The sequence below is a fragment of the Polypterus senegalus genome, chromosome 1, assembly GCF_016835505.1.
Source record: "Polypterus senegalus isolate Bchr_013 chromosome 1, ASM1683550v1, whole genome shotgun sequence".
NCBI lineage: Eukaryota > Metazoa > Chordata > Cladistia > Polypteriformes > Polypteridae > Polypterus > Polypterus senegalus.
This window is the reverse complement of record NC_053154.1, coordinates 95,181,710-95,196,842: the sequence shown is the minus strand read 5'-3', so window position 1 is coordinate 95,196,842 and position 15,133 is coordinate 95,181,710. Positions and strand designations below refer to the sequence as shown.

Genomic DNA, 15,133 nt, shown 5'->3' with positions numbered 1-15,133 from the left:
CCGCCGTTATGACCAGCACAGAAACAGCTTGTTTATTGACTTCTCTACCAATGGCTCATGCGGTAGAATGTCAGGCTTTAAATCCATTTAAAAGAAAAAAGAAAAAGTAAAGTAGTGAAAGCAAGTCAGGTATTTAATGCACTTCTATGCACTGAAAGCCATGCAACATTATTTCACTCAGAAGAACCATTTGAATCCACAAACTGATTACTAAATAAGACATCCTGGAGTCCAATTTAGCAATGAATTAAGCTAAAAGCATTTATTTGTCTGTGGATAACAAATTGGATGTAACAAAAACCTTTAATCACTGCCTTTCATGACCAGGATATCTGGCCCTGAGTATATTACATCTGCCTTTTAATGTTTGAGGAATAAATAGAGTGAACTATAATTACTTTTCTGCAACAAGTAAATAATGAGTAGGTTAATTTAGTATATAACAATAATAGATTCATTTTAATTTAACATTGTAAAAGAATATAACATTATTCTCAGACTTTTCACATTTATGATCACAGAAGGCCATAGTTTTTTTCTGGCAGAACAAAGCAAGTAGAAAACAACCCTAGATAGGGAGCCAGTCAAACACAGGGCCCACTCACACACCCACACTCACAAGTGTATAAGGAGAAAATGCAAACTCTGCATGGACAATGACAGGGTACAGGATTCAAACCCCAAAATATGGACTGGTAAGGTCATAGCACCAACCACTGTGCCACCATGCCACACCATTTAATTTAGTAATGCTTACATTATTTTAGTATATATTTTGTTAACTATAATGACCTGCTGAACTAGGGATTGGGGATGTGTTTTAATGTCTTCTCTTCTCCTCCATTTGCACAACAGAAGATTGACAACCACTCCATCGCTGACATTACTTCCATTGTGATTCTACCTGTACCCCTAACCCCCATACACTTCCTGCTGCATAACCATATAAAATGACAAGTGTCTATGTGTGTGTCTGTGTGTCCATCCGGGAATACAATGAATTTTATTAGATGGTGCACTGCAAACATTAATGCTGAATTCGCAGAGCTCTACATTGATTACTTAGATTTCAAGCCATCTTTGTATATGTATGTGTGTGTGTGTGTGTGTGCATGTGTGTCTGTTTGTGTATATAATTAATCATATATTTTACATAAACTTATGTAACATTGTCCATGCTCATGAACTGTGTGACTCGTTCGTGGATAATGATTCAGTTCATGAACCAAATGACTGAGAATGTTTCAGGTTGAACTCTAAATAAGCAGATAATGATACATATCCAGGACAGCAAATAAGCTGTAAGAATCAATCAATCAATCAACATAAGTAAAGTTGAAAGCAAATAATTGTTAGCAATTAGAATATTTTTATAAGGATCAGTTTTAATATTGTATATTCAGTTTGAAACAATTCCAATAGTGAAATTCACACAACAAAACAATCAAGAAATTCTAAAATAAATGTGTTGTTACTGTATTGCATTAATATGATGAATGAGAGAACCATTAGTGGCAGTGTTTTCGTTCATCAATACTGATATAGTTTGAACTCAAAGGAATGCAGGTTGAGACTCATGATTCAGGTAGTTCTTGCTTGTTTTTGCACCAGCATCAGTGAATCAAAAGACGCTGACGATATCATGCAGGACACGCATGCACTTTAGCACTCCTGTTGAGTTCCACTAAATCGATTCATATGATTCACTGAAAAGAGACATTCAAAAGGAAGGAATTCCTCACAAGTCGCCCATCATTAATTTTCTGCTGTGTCTTCAGTGTGTGCTCTCTGTTGGCTCAAGATGTTCTGTCTAAGCTGATAATTACCACATCTTCACGTTGTACTGATTTCCAAATACAACATGGGCATATGATAGATAGATACTTTATTAATCCCAAGGGATTAATCACATATTCCAGCAGCAGTATACTGATACAAAAAACAATATTAAATTAAAGAGTAATAAAAATGCATGTAAAAACAGACAATAAATTTGAATAATGTTAGCATTTACCCCCCCGGGTGGAATTGAAGAGTCGCATAGTGTGGAGGAGGAACGATCTCCTCAGTCTGTCAGTGGAGCAGGACAGTGACAGCAGTCTGTCACTGAAGCTACTCCTCTGCCTGGAGATGATCCTGTTCAGTGGATTCTCCATGATTGACAGGAGCTTGCTTAGTGCCCGTCGCTCTGCCACAGATGTTAAACTGTCCAGCTTCATTCCAACAATAGAGCCTGCCTTCCTAAAAAGTTTGTCCAGGCGTGAGGCGTCCTTCATCTTTATGCTGCATCCGCAGCACACCACCGCGTAGATGAGGGCACTCGCCACAACCGTCTGGTAGAATATCTGCAGCATCTTATTGCAGATGTTGAAGGACGCCAACCTTCTAAGGAAGTATAGTTGGCTAAAAAGGGAAACTCTGCTTCCTTCTTGTACACTATGTTATGATTTTCCTTTTGATTGTCTATACTATCTATACTGAAAAACCATTCTAAAGTGAATCTTAAACATTGTTTGATTTATGTTTTACTTTAACATAACACATTGATTTATACACCTGATTTTACTATGTAAAACATGATTTCCCATCTCTAAAATAAATTAACTGTATTTTAAATAGCTCTTTAAAGTCAAGTGCCTTCAATTTGCAAACAATATGCAATTAATTTCAGTGTAATTGATGAAGCAGTCATCATGGATGCAAATATGAAAAAGTAAGGGAGACCACACAGAAACAGTAGTACTGATTTGACGCTGGGTTCTGTCCATTTGTAAAACCCAGCATAATCATGCGTATGCATGGTGTGAGGCTGCCGTGAAAATGTTTGTGGTTTTACACCATGTTTAGTTTTTATACATCTCAAAGTGAGCATGAAAATGGGTGTACTCAACATGTTTGTGCCTATGCACTGTTTATACATGAGGCCCAAGGTCTGATGATACTTCAGAGCAGGCCAAGCAACTGTAAATGTACAAGACTTTCTGCACCTTAAGTAGCAAATTGTAGCTATGTTTTTAATCAAAATTAATTTTCATGACTGCTTGCCTAATCATTTTATCTAACTCTATATGCACGTTTATATGAATTCCACATCAATAGCACTATTTTTTCTACTATGCTGCATTTCTAAATATAATGTATTAATTTTCAAACACACTTAATTCAGTTTAGGGGTTATGGGAAAGTGTAGTCTATTTTGACAGCATTAAAGTTAACAAAGAAATGTACCCCGGGTGAGCTTCGAGTCTCACACACATATGAACACTCAATCAAATGGTCAATATACAATTGTTATGTCAAGGTATGAGAGGAACACTGAAGTCCTGTAAGAGCCAATGCAAAATCTACATCAGCTTTAGCTAGACTAAAATCTGATCCAAGACAGAACAACAGATTGTAACTGTTATGCAACCATGCTGCACCACATAAAATAATCACAAAAATTAAAGCATACATATACTCATTCACCAACTCAGGCCATTATTGCTCCAGCCAGTTGACCTCTTTCTAAAACTCATCTACCACACTCCTGCCTCAAAGAAACTTTGGCCGAAAAGGCCTCTTAAAAACTCATTGAGTTACTTCTGTGTCTGAGGCAAGTCTATAAGGAACAAAACAGCATAATAATCTGTTTGTAGCATTTGTTTGCCAGACAACCTTTTCACAATTAACAGGGCTTTGTTTCATCAAAAGGAGCAGCCTACACAACAACTGATTTCTGACAGCAATAAAATCAACATTAGACAGGCATACATTGAAAAACTTATTCTGAATATTTCAGGTGATTTGTATATATTTTTGGGCAGAGAATTCAAAAATAAACATTCAAACATTTTTTTTTAGAAAACAGGTTTAAAGTTTTTACATTTTTTGCACTATAATTAATTAAATATCAGTATTTATATAAGTATATTTTAATCATTTAATTAAATGTATTATTTTCTAATCTTAAAATATATATTTAAAGTAAAACAATTAAAATGAACTGCAGTGAGTACATTTGGTTCGTATGTGGGGTCCTGAAAGTTCCAACATTCCATTGTTTTCTCTGTGAGTGGGACAGCAGAGCCAAGAAATGACATTGGATTAAGAAGTAATGGCCATCTACAAATAACCTATAGCTTGGTGCCAAAAACATCATCACACCTATCTTGGTGGATCCAGACAAAGTGCTGCTACCACCACTTAATATCAGGCTTGGTGTAATGATGTAGTTTGTAAATCCCTACTAAAAAGATGGAGACTGTTTTATGTATTTGTGCTAAAAGTTTCTAGGTTTCTCTAAGGCTAAATTAAAAGAGGGTATATTTGCAAGTTCTAATATTAGAATTTCCGATGCAGAATTTCATGGTGTGATGAATGACCTGGAATGAGAGGCTTGGGTATAATTCAAAGACGTTTTTAGGTAACAATAAAGATCTAAATTATATACAAACTAGCATATTAAGATGGGGTTGATGGGTAAGTCCATCTGTTTCGATTGTATTGTGAATTTACAAACAATGCCAGCTGTCTTTCTTTGTGCTACTTGTTTCCTTTGTTCATCAGACATTTCCACCCTCCTGTGGACGCAAGATGGCATTATACCTGTGCACAGACGGATGTTTCATTGCTTTATATATCGAGATTGTCAAAAATGCATCAGTTAAGTATAATGAATTAGGTTGCAACATGAATTTCAAAGTTCAATTATTGGATTCGCATTTAGAATTTTTCCTTGACAATCTTGGAGCAGTGAGTGAAGGATATCAAGAACATCGAAAGAAGGTACCACGAATGTTAGCATGGCAATCCAAGATGGACTACTGCTGATGATTGACAGGGACGCACCAGAAAAAGTGGACAAAAACATTCCATAAAACAAAGCTTTGGATCAAAAAAAAAAAAGACGTGACAAAAATAAAAAAAAAAATATATGAAAGTCAATGAATATGTACTGCTGTTTTCTTACATATACAGTAAGTTTAAAAATATTACATTAAGCAATTATTATGTTGGGCGGCACGGTGGCGCAGTGGTAGCGCTGCTGCCTTGCAGTTAGGAGACCCGGGTTTGCTTCCCGGGTCCACCCTGCATGAAGTTTGCATGTTCTCCACGTGTCTATGTGGGTTTCCTCTGGGCGCTCCGGTTTCCTCCCACAGTCCAAAGACATGCAGGTTAGGTGGATTGGTGATTCTAAATTGACCTTAGCGTGTGCTTGGTGTGTTTGTGTGTGCCCTGCGGTGGGTTGGCACCCTGTCCGAGATTGGATTCCTTGTGCCCTGTGTTGGCTGGGATTGGCTCCAGCAGACCCCTGTGACCCTGTGTTTGGATTCAGCGGGTTGGAAAATGGATGGCTGGATAAATATTATGTTAAGTTGATTGGAACAATGTTGTATTCATGAATAAGTTGTGCAGTTTGTTAAATTTTTAATTAGATTACTTTTACATATTGTACTTAAATATGAGGGGATAGAAACCTGCAAATTATATTTTAACTGTTTTTGTAAATGCAGATAAAAATAATTTTTCACAATTAAAATTTTTTTTATAAATTTAATTTTGCAGACCTGTGTTATATAATCTTTTCTGTAATACTTTTTACTGCTGAAGGTTGCATTAGTAACAGTTTGGGCAGGCCATGCAAGATTTTCCTTTTATGAAAAATTTTAGAAATTACCAGGTCCCAAATAATACTTGCAGTATAATCCCTTTATCAAGTCATGCACATGCTTACAGTATAAGGTGCTTTCAAAAATCTCCCAGAAGAGATTTATCATACCTGCACTGTAATCCCTCACCCCAGGGAGGCTCTTTGAGGTGTCCAGGACTGTGAGACTTCTTACTGCATCACAGCGAGTAAGACACTTAACTTTCAAAAGGAGACATGTAACCTAAGAAACACACAGTGCCAATCCTTTGGCCACTACCCAAAGATGGTAATCATAGGTGAGAACTTCAAAAACTGGTAAACCAAGAGTTTTTTCTGAGACTCCTGTTTCACCTCCATAATCTGGTGTCATAGCTACAGTATAAATGTTGGAGCAATCTTTCAATTGCTCTCAACCCTCAATTGTGCCCAGGACTCATAGGCTGTTAGTGTAAACTTGTATACTTCATGAACCTACAGAGACAATTGCAGAAGTTTATGAAGCAACTTTCTTTAAAAATTGCATTTTTTTGTATAATTTTAATTTTCATTTCCCTTTTTGCAAAAAATACTTTCCATACAGTACCATTTAGCACAAAGGGAACAATATCAACTTAGATGAGGGGGTAACTTAATTATTGTGTCTGATGGCTGAGGGTAGGAACGACATCACATAACCCTTCTTGGAGCAACACAGTTGTTGAATTTGCTCCTCTTTTTAGCCACGACTTCATGCAGAGGTTAAGAGTCATTGTCCAAAATAGTAAGCAGCTTCCTGTGTGACCTCTTTTCCAGCCTGGCTCCCAGGACATGCCCAGCCTTTTGAATTTGTTTGCTTATTCTGTTGGTATCACCTGTACTAATGCTATTATAAGATAATCATGCATTTTCAAGATATCTAAAGTAGAAAATATTAAAAATGTGACATTTGTATGGTATAGGAGTCCTTAGATATGTGATACTGATGACATATTTCCATCCATTGAACTACTGCTTCTTAAAGATAACTCTTTACTTACTTTACTAAATTGTAGTTAGAAACGATGATAAAAGAACTCTGGCCACCTGCCCCAACCTTATTGTAACTAGCTGTGATACAGCGGTAAGGAGAAACTCCAGAGAACAAGTCATGTCAAGTTGGGGAGCATGCACTGGTACAGTGCGTTGCCGCACCCACTACACAACAAAACAACTCGGGATCCCAGTTGTCAGCCCCACAGGCAGACACACGATCCAGTCCCACCCTCCGGAAATGACACTCTATCTGCCGCAGCCAGGTGTTACATGGGCAACCCCTTGGCCTGGTCCAGCAACTCGGGTCCCCAACAATAAAGATCTTATGAGCTGGATCACCCTCAGAATAGTGCCGTAACTGACGCTCCCTCACAATGCAGGTAGTGTGCCTCATTTGGGACTCCATGAGCAACCGCTCATTCGACACAAAGTCAAACCAACTGTACCCAAGGATTTTCCGGAGAGACACAGTACCAAAGGAGTCCAGTCTTTGTCTCAGGTCACTGGATAGCATCCATGTCTCACAACGATAGCAAGACAGGAAGCACCAGGACTCTAAAGACTTGAACCTTCATTCTTTTGCATAGATATCGGGAGTTCCAGAGAATGATGGTGTTTCCAGAACATCAACACCAGCTGTTTCCAAGTTCATTACCAGGGCATCAATGTGGCTACAAATTCTTTTTCCAACCAGTTTCAAATTCAGTACATCATTTTACCTCAAATTCATCTCATTATTTAATTAGCTGGTCTTTTTGCCTTATCTTATTCTGTATTTAGAAAAAAATAAGTAATGTGAAATTTTGAAATATTCATATTTTGCCATAGTACTAAGGTCCTAGCTCTCTTTGTCATTTTCCTGTTAATTCACCTTTTTCTGTGAAGTTTGCACCCTTAATTGCATCCTAATTATGACAATTAACAATGAGCAGATATTTCATTATCATATGATAATTTGAGAATGAGGGTTCAAAAAATGCATTTTTAAGTTAACAGACAAAGAAACAGCAAATAGTATCAGGTTTTTATACATATTTCCTCATGTAAAACTGAAAAATATACATAAAAACAGATTGAGTGACTGCTACAGCAATAAAGTGCATTTAAAACGCTTAGAAAATCTAAGATGATGTTAAAAGTGATTAAATAAATACTGCATAGTAGTTATAACAGAAGTAATAAACAATTACATTTTTGACCAGATGTCATTATTTGTATTGAGGCATATGCCTCCTTTATTCATGGAAGCTAACAATTTGCAAAACAGATATTAGACACCCACTGCTAAATAGCTGGTACTTTCTTTTTATAGCTGAAGTGTTCTGTTTACCTTGTGCCAGCTGTGGAGTGCAGTCAGAATTTGGAAGTAACTGTTAAAAGTACCAAACCACTGTCAACTTCAGGTCTCTCGCAGAATACACATGAAAGATCTTGAAGTAAATTGCATTTCTGATTCTAAAAATAATGGTCTTTGTTATGAACTGTCAAGCTGCCTGAGGCAAGACGGTACCCGTGTACATAAAATCTATTTTCTTATCCGTAAATGCAACAAAAGGTCACGCAGTGCTGCAGTCAATCTCTGAGGCATTTGACTTACGGAAGGAATTGTCTCTGAGCGGGTCACCAGAGTACAACATGGCACAATTAAGCATACACCCACATTAATTTACAACTTAGAGAAGCTGATAAGTCTAACAGGCATGTACTCTATTTAGGAATAAGAAACAACAAACAAAAAAAAAAAAAAACACTTGGAAAAACATGAATATTAGGACACTGGGCAAACTCCTCAGACTGGGATTCAAACTCAGGAAGAATGACACTAATGATCACTAACCCCAGCGCTACCATTCTATATTAGTATTATTAACCAGAATATTATTATTTGAAATCTGATAATAAACTCATGCAAATCTTGCACATGCATTCAACTGGAGCTCTGTTTACCTTTTTCAGCATTTCTGCAATTAGAACATTAAAGGCCTGCAAGCCTATAAACACCTTGAGCAGGGGAAAGGCACTATATAAATCAAATGTATTATTATTAGCATTATATTATAATTATGATTATTATCCATTAGGGTGGAGCAGATGTCAGCATTGTTTCATTATTCTTGGACTTGATAGCTGTATACAGCCACAATGTGTGCAATTTGCACATTATTCACTTGGCCTTTTCTCTGGGTACAACATTTCTCCTCCCTAATCACAAACATAAGCATATTGGGTTAATTTACGTCATCATCATATCATCTCAAACCACTTTTCTTAGTGAGGGTTGTGGCAGTAACAGGCCATGCAGGTCAGGTCTGACTTCCCTGTCCAATCTACAGACTCCATCACTTCCTGGGAAATTCCCAGGCATTCCCAAGCCAGCCAAGAGATATAATGCGTCCAGCATGTCCTAGTCCTGCCACACTGGCTGGTTGGATGCACCCGGAACAGCTCCAGGGGGAGCCACCATACAGCATGCCCAAACAACACTTAAAAAAAAAATCCTGTAAAAATACATTATATTTTCACAGTAAAAATGTAACGTAATAAAAGGTTGAAACAATGATTATTAAACAGATAATCCATCCATCCACTATCCAACCCACTATATCCTAACTACAGGGTCACAGGGGTCTGCTGGAGCCAATCCCAGCCAACACAGGGCGCAAGGCAGGAAACAAACCCCGGGCAGGGCGCCAGCCCACAGTAGTAAACAGATAATGCAAATAAATTTTAATTTAAGCAGTGTTTTAGCTTTCAATATCATTTTAATTTTTCAATGTGCAGGACTTTTTTATGAATAACTGTTGTATTGCTGTAAAGTCACAATGGCACAAAGTTCTACATTTGCATATAGCAGGTATATTTGTATAGGAACGCCCCCTTTGCCACAACACTGCAGACTGTTTTGGGTGCCCCCACACCTTTGCATTAGGGAAAGAAAAACTTCAAGATGTTTGCAATAGTGTGCTGATAGTTTTTTTATAGTTATGGAAGCTGATGTATTGTAAACCTGTGGCACAACATCCATTACAAAAGCAACCTCTCTTTCTCCAATTGACAACATGAGGAGCTTCCTTTAAATGCTGAATTCATTTCAGTGAATATATAATTCAGTTATATAATTTGTGTATTATAGACAAACAAACATATGCCCCAACCTATTAGCATGAGTTGTAATGGCCTGACATAACTGTAATGTGTATTAAGTACTTGAACAATTAATGATATAATAATTGTTGATTTCAATAAATTTATTTATATGATTCATTCACCAGTCTATGCTTCTGACAGTTTTTAAAGGTTTATTAAATGACTGTCAGCTCAGTTCACACACTTTTTTACAGCGCACCCCAACTGGCTCCTCACACTGTGAAGGAGCAGGAACTCTACTCGTTTTACATTGGCCCAATGTGCATATGAGGTGGCTGATCGATGGATTAGTTCCCAGACTAGAGTTATTTTTTTGATTTTTGCCCAAAACTGTTTTGATTAACCCAGCATCCTGAATTGGATTAAATGGATTTATAATGCCATTTTACATTGCCATAAACATCAATTAATGAAAAATCTTGTCTTTTTCTATTTCAAAGTGTGTTAGAAAAGTTTCAGATTATTTGATATTCTCAAGAGATGTTTTTTGTCATATGAAGGCTTTTGGGAAATCCTTTCCATAAAACATTAAATCCCCTTTTAACAGATGTTAGATGCACAGATTCTCTCTGTCACTACTCCCATTTCTCTATTTATACACTCACCAACCTTTTCACTTAGAATATATGTTTACTAGTCAGAAAACTGTTTCTTTAAAAATATTCAGTTCAATCTTAATTTATTCTTATGACATAAGAAATACAAATATAACAATGTTAGATATTACAAATACACAACAACAAAAGAAAATTAACAAACAAAACAAGTGCGCTTTGTGCAGTCCTTAAATCAGCTAATTGTGCATTTTAATTTCTGAAAGATTTTAATCGCTATTACAAGACAGCATAATAAAGTTTCAATAGCCAAAGGGCTTAAGTTTGTCATGAGGGAGAGGTATGCTGACGTGAGCCACATTACATGAAATGACACTGGGCAATGGTAAAGATGTGGAAGTCAAATGAACTGTTGTGCTCTGAAATAATAAAAACAATTTATAGTGACAAGTTGAACCCATTATACTGAATTGCCTACTAGTCTTGTGCACATGGCTACAAATAAATAGGTATCCCTCTGACTTGTTGAAAGACAAAATCAGGAACAAAAATTATCTATGGTCATATTGGTAGGATCAGAGACAGTAAAGCAAACTTAGGAAGCAATAACAAATTTGAAGACCAGGCAAGAATCCCAAAGGAAGATCAACTCAAAAGTTGTAATGGGTGACTTCTTATATTAGTGACAATGAAAAGAGGCAGAATGCATGTACAATATATACAATTTTAGAAAATAAAAACACAGTATTACAGTCCTGATTATTTTTAGTTAGCAATGTATCTTCATATGTAACACATGATGAATGTGTTCATGTCCGCTTTCAAGGGCAGAACCAAGATGGGAAACAGCCAATGCACACACAAGACTGTTTGTGTTTAGCACTTTAAAGTATACCATGACAGCTACTCATCACATCACTTTTATTGTGCATAAATGACTGTCTGCTGGCACTGTGCCTTTATAGTGCAGCAGGAAACTTAGTTAGAAGATGACCACTAAAAAAAGAAAGCAAACTTTATCACAACTCAATCCTATTCACAAACATATTTTTGACATTGTAGTACTGATCAGAAGAATAAACCAGTAGATAATATATTGCAACCACATGATTGGTCGCAACCCATTTTCTTCATAATTATTTGATTGTAAAAATCATTATTAAGTCTCAAAGTGATCACATGTTTGTACACTTGTGAGGGAGATAGTGTGCACAGGGCATTTTCTTCCCCGGAATGCTAGATCGCAGCCCCCTTGGGTTGCAGCAGCTTCATGGATTACAATAGAACATAATGGGAACTGGAGTCTTTCAACTTAGCCCTGTTGGGTTCTGTGGGTGTCTCCAGAGGGTGCTGTGGAGACTGGCGAGCCCTTCTTTGTCGGGCTTCCACCTCACCCGGAAATGCTTCCAATCTATAGTTTCAGGACTCTGGACGTCCTTCCAGGTGTAACATAAAAGGAGCTGCCTGACACAACTCCGGGAGCCAGAGTTGGGAGGAGGATGAAGCTTGTATGAGGAGCAATGGAAGGAGAGCTAGAGAGTGAGAGACAAAAGTACTGCTGTGTGACACTGTGCTTATTATAACTGTGCTGGTGTTGTAGGAAACACTTACTACAAGAGCTTCCCACTGACTAAAAACCTTTGTTTGTGGAAACTTGTGTCAAAGCCTGTGTGTGTGTCGGGTGTTTGGGGTGCTGGAGCACCCCCTGTTGTCCACATACTTCAGTAGTCAATTTGGCAAATGAGGAATTAGCACTTAATGAATTATATTGTATACATTTTCTATTTGTAATCATTTTTTATTGATGTCATACAAATAGTAAAGTAACAAAAAAGGAGAATACAAAAAAAAAAAAACAAAACACCAGCGCTCACCCAAAACCCACCCCACCCCAAAACTATTTAAGAAATTAGATACTAATTTAGGACTGATGGTACACACAGTCACTGACAGGGCCTAGAGGAAAGAAATCATATAGAAAAGTTTCAGATTGAAATCTAGGGTTTACAGTCAGCCATGACTTGATCAGTGAGACAGTATTTTCCCATTTACTAATAGTATGTGCAGGTTAATCCACGCAGCTGACAGTTCTAATAATGCTACATTGTAAAAAGAGGACTAATATTGTATATAAACAGATCTTTATATGTACTGCGAAGCTTTAAACAGATTTTTATATAATGTAAAGCTTTTTAAAAAAATGTAGTTTGGTCACTAAGAGAGTTAGATAGATAGATAGATAGATAGATAGATAGATAGATAGATAGATAGATAGATAGATAGATAGATAGATAGAATGGATGAATTACTGATTTATCTAAACTAATATGCATATTAATAATTATACTTGCATGTGAAACCTTGTTCACTCATCCATTAAATTCAGTATTTCAAGAGGAATGATCTCTGCTTCTTGTAGCTATTCTATTTTTATAGAGCATAACCAGAATACTTCAAAATGTAAACATACAGTAACAAAGACACATCACAACAATAATAATAAAAAAACAAGATGTCAAGTCAGAGGACACAACTCTAACAAAATAAAACTGCACAGAAGTACGGCTTCAAAAGTCTATGTTTATTGATGAGCATGAAGATCATCACAGCAACAAAAGTTCAAGTGATGCACAAATTAGTTTTATTGTATGAGTGACAGTTGTACTTTATTTCACACAATGCTTTAGCTTTACAATGCTCTGTGTCTTTCAGAAATGTTTCATTTTCACATCAGTCACAGAATCATGCTTAACCATTATTTATACACAAGTCACATATGTGGTGTATAATTATATTAAAATACCTAAAATTATACATTGCGTCCCATCCACTAGTTAATAGTTTCTGCTACTTACTCTGTTGTGCGATTTGCAATAGTCCAGTGATTTGGATGTCCCATTTGAAGAGGGTTTTTAGCCCCTTTTTTAACATGGATGATTATTGTGGATCTGTTTCTATGCATGTCTTTTACGAATATGTTATTCATATCTGATTTATAAAAATGATTTTTTGTTAATAGGTACAACATAATATTCTCAATGAAGATTAATACAATTCAGAGTTGAGAGGGGCCAGAGACTATCCCAGCAGCACCAAGCACAAAGCAGGAAACAGTCCCAAATGTTGTGCCAGTTCATCACAGGGTTGACTCATGCAATTGTCAGTTCATCTAATATGCACATTTTTGCGGATGTGCGAGGAAAAGAAACACAGAAATAAGGATAAAATACAAACTGCACACCGCAATGTCAGGATGTAGGAGCTTCAACCAGGATGCTTGCTCTGTGCTGTGGCAGCAATGCATATCATGCAACCCTTACTTTTTTGTAGTTTCAATTGCTTAGACTTCTGCTTATTATTATGTACTACTAAGCACGTGATTATTAGCATCTTTCACTCTTACACCATTTTGTAATTTTCTAACCAGGGTTTACTCTTTTTAACGGTTTATTTCTTTGAAAATAGTTCTTATGTATTGACAGGTGAAAGCAGAAAGCTGTGAGTTTTTTTCGTGATAAAAAAGATAAGTGGCAGCAATATCCATTAACAGTCATTCTGGGCAAACATTTACCTCTGTCCTTTTTATCATCGCCTGAATGATTGTTTCAAAGATGCAACAGTCTCATTTTCTAAGGACTAATATATTTTCTCTAAATGCTTTCATTCTCAAAAATTCAACACTAGATGCTTTAAATTATACATTAGTGTGCATTGTAAAGCACTGATGAAGGGCATTATATAAAAACACACTTTCTAGATTTGTAATTACTATATAAATATGATAGCAAGTTGGGTGAGCTGGTTACAAAAGAAGACACAGTTGTATTTTTGTTCACCTATGCTGTGAATTTAGTATATTTTAAGTATTGTAAGAACACCTACTTATACTTATGCATTGCTCAGCCTTGTTTCAAATATGTAAGTTGGTAGTGTGATCAGTTTATGCACAAAGAGCCATTTTGTAACCATAAAAAGCAACAGCAATTACTTCTCAACCTTAATTTCACCATGAAATGATTGTGCCAGAATTAAGCTTATCAACGGACTGCAGACATTAAAAGGAACACTTCATTTAAGCTCAGACCATAATAAAAAATAGTAAATCCTACATTACATATGTAGTTGTTTATTGTCTATATTACATGTACAGTACAGTTAATGTTTCTCTGCTATATACTTTCTTCAAAGGTCATCCAATTATACAACCCTTGATCAAATTTGCCAGTATCTTTTTAATATCTTGAGTAGATAAGATAAACAGCAAACCTGAAGAATAAATAGTAAATACAACAAAATAAAAAGAACTTTTTTTTTAAAGTGCTCTGCAAATGAATAAATGAATGAATGACCTGAAGGTTTGTTTAATATCATGGACATAGAACAAGATTATTGCCCACTCCTTGAAGTGTCAATCACTAACTGAAAAGATGATTTTTAGGTTGCATGACACAATAAATCTAAATATGTCATAAAAAAGCTTCCCATTGTCAAGCACTTAAGGCCAAATCATAAGGGGGTGGCATTTATTTTTCTCTGTTAAAGTAGAGCACTAATAAGTCTTTTATACTAGTAATCTTTTCATTTATTGTATTTTGGAGGCATTATATCTTTTTCTTTCTTTTTAAACATTTTATGTTTAGGAGTATGCTTAATCCATTAGCAGTGAAAACTGAACAACATAAAAAATGACAAAAGCCATGAACAAACTGTCAAGATAGTTGATATTCTTTTTAGCAATAAAACTCTATGCCTCTTGAGGTATAAGACATTCAGAAGGCATTGTGAAAAA

General features: G+C 36.1%; 1 protein-coding gene across 1 annotated transcript in view; it reads right to left on the bottom strand.

The window, feature by feature from the left end:
- The window catches only part of luzp2 (leucine zipper protein 2), a 708,607-nt gene that overhangs the window by 526,680 nt on the left and 166,794 nt on the right, over positions 1 to 15,133 (bottom strand). The gene's annotated exons all lie outside the window — the stretch shown is intronic.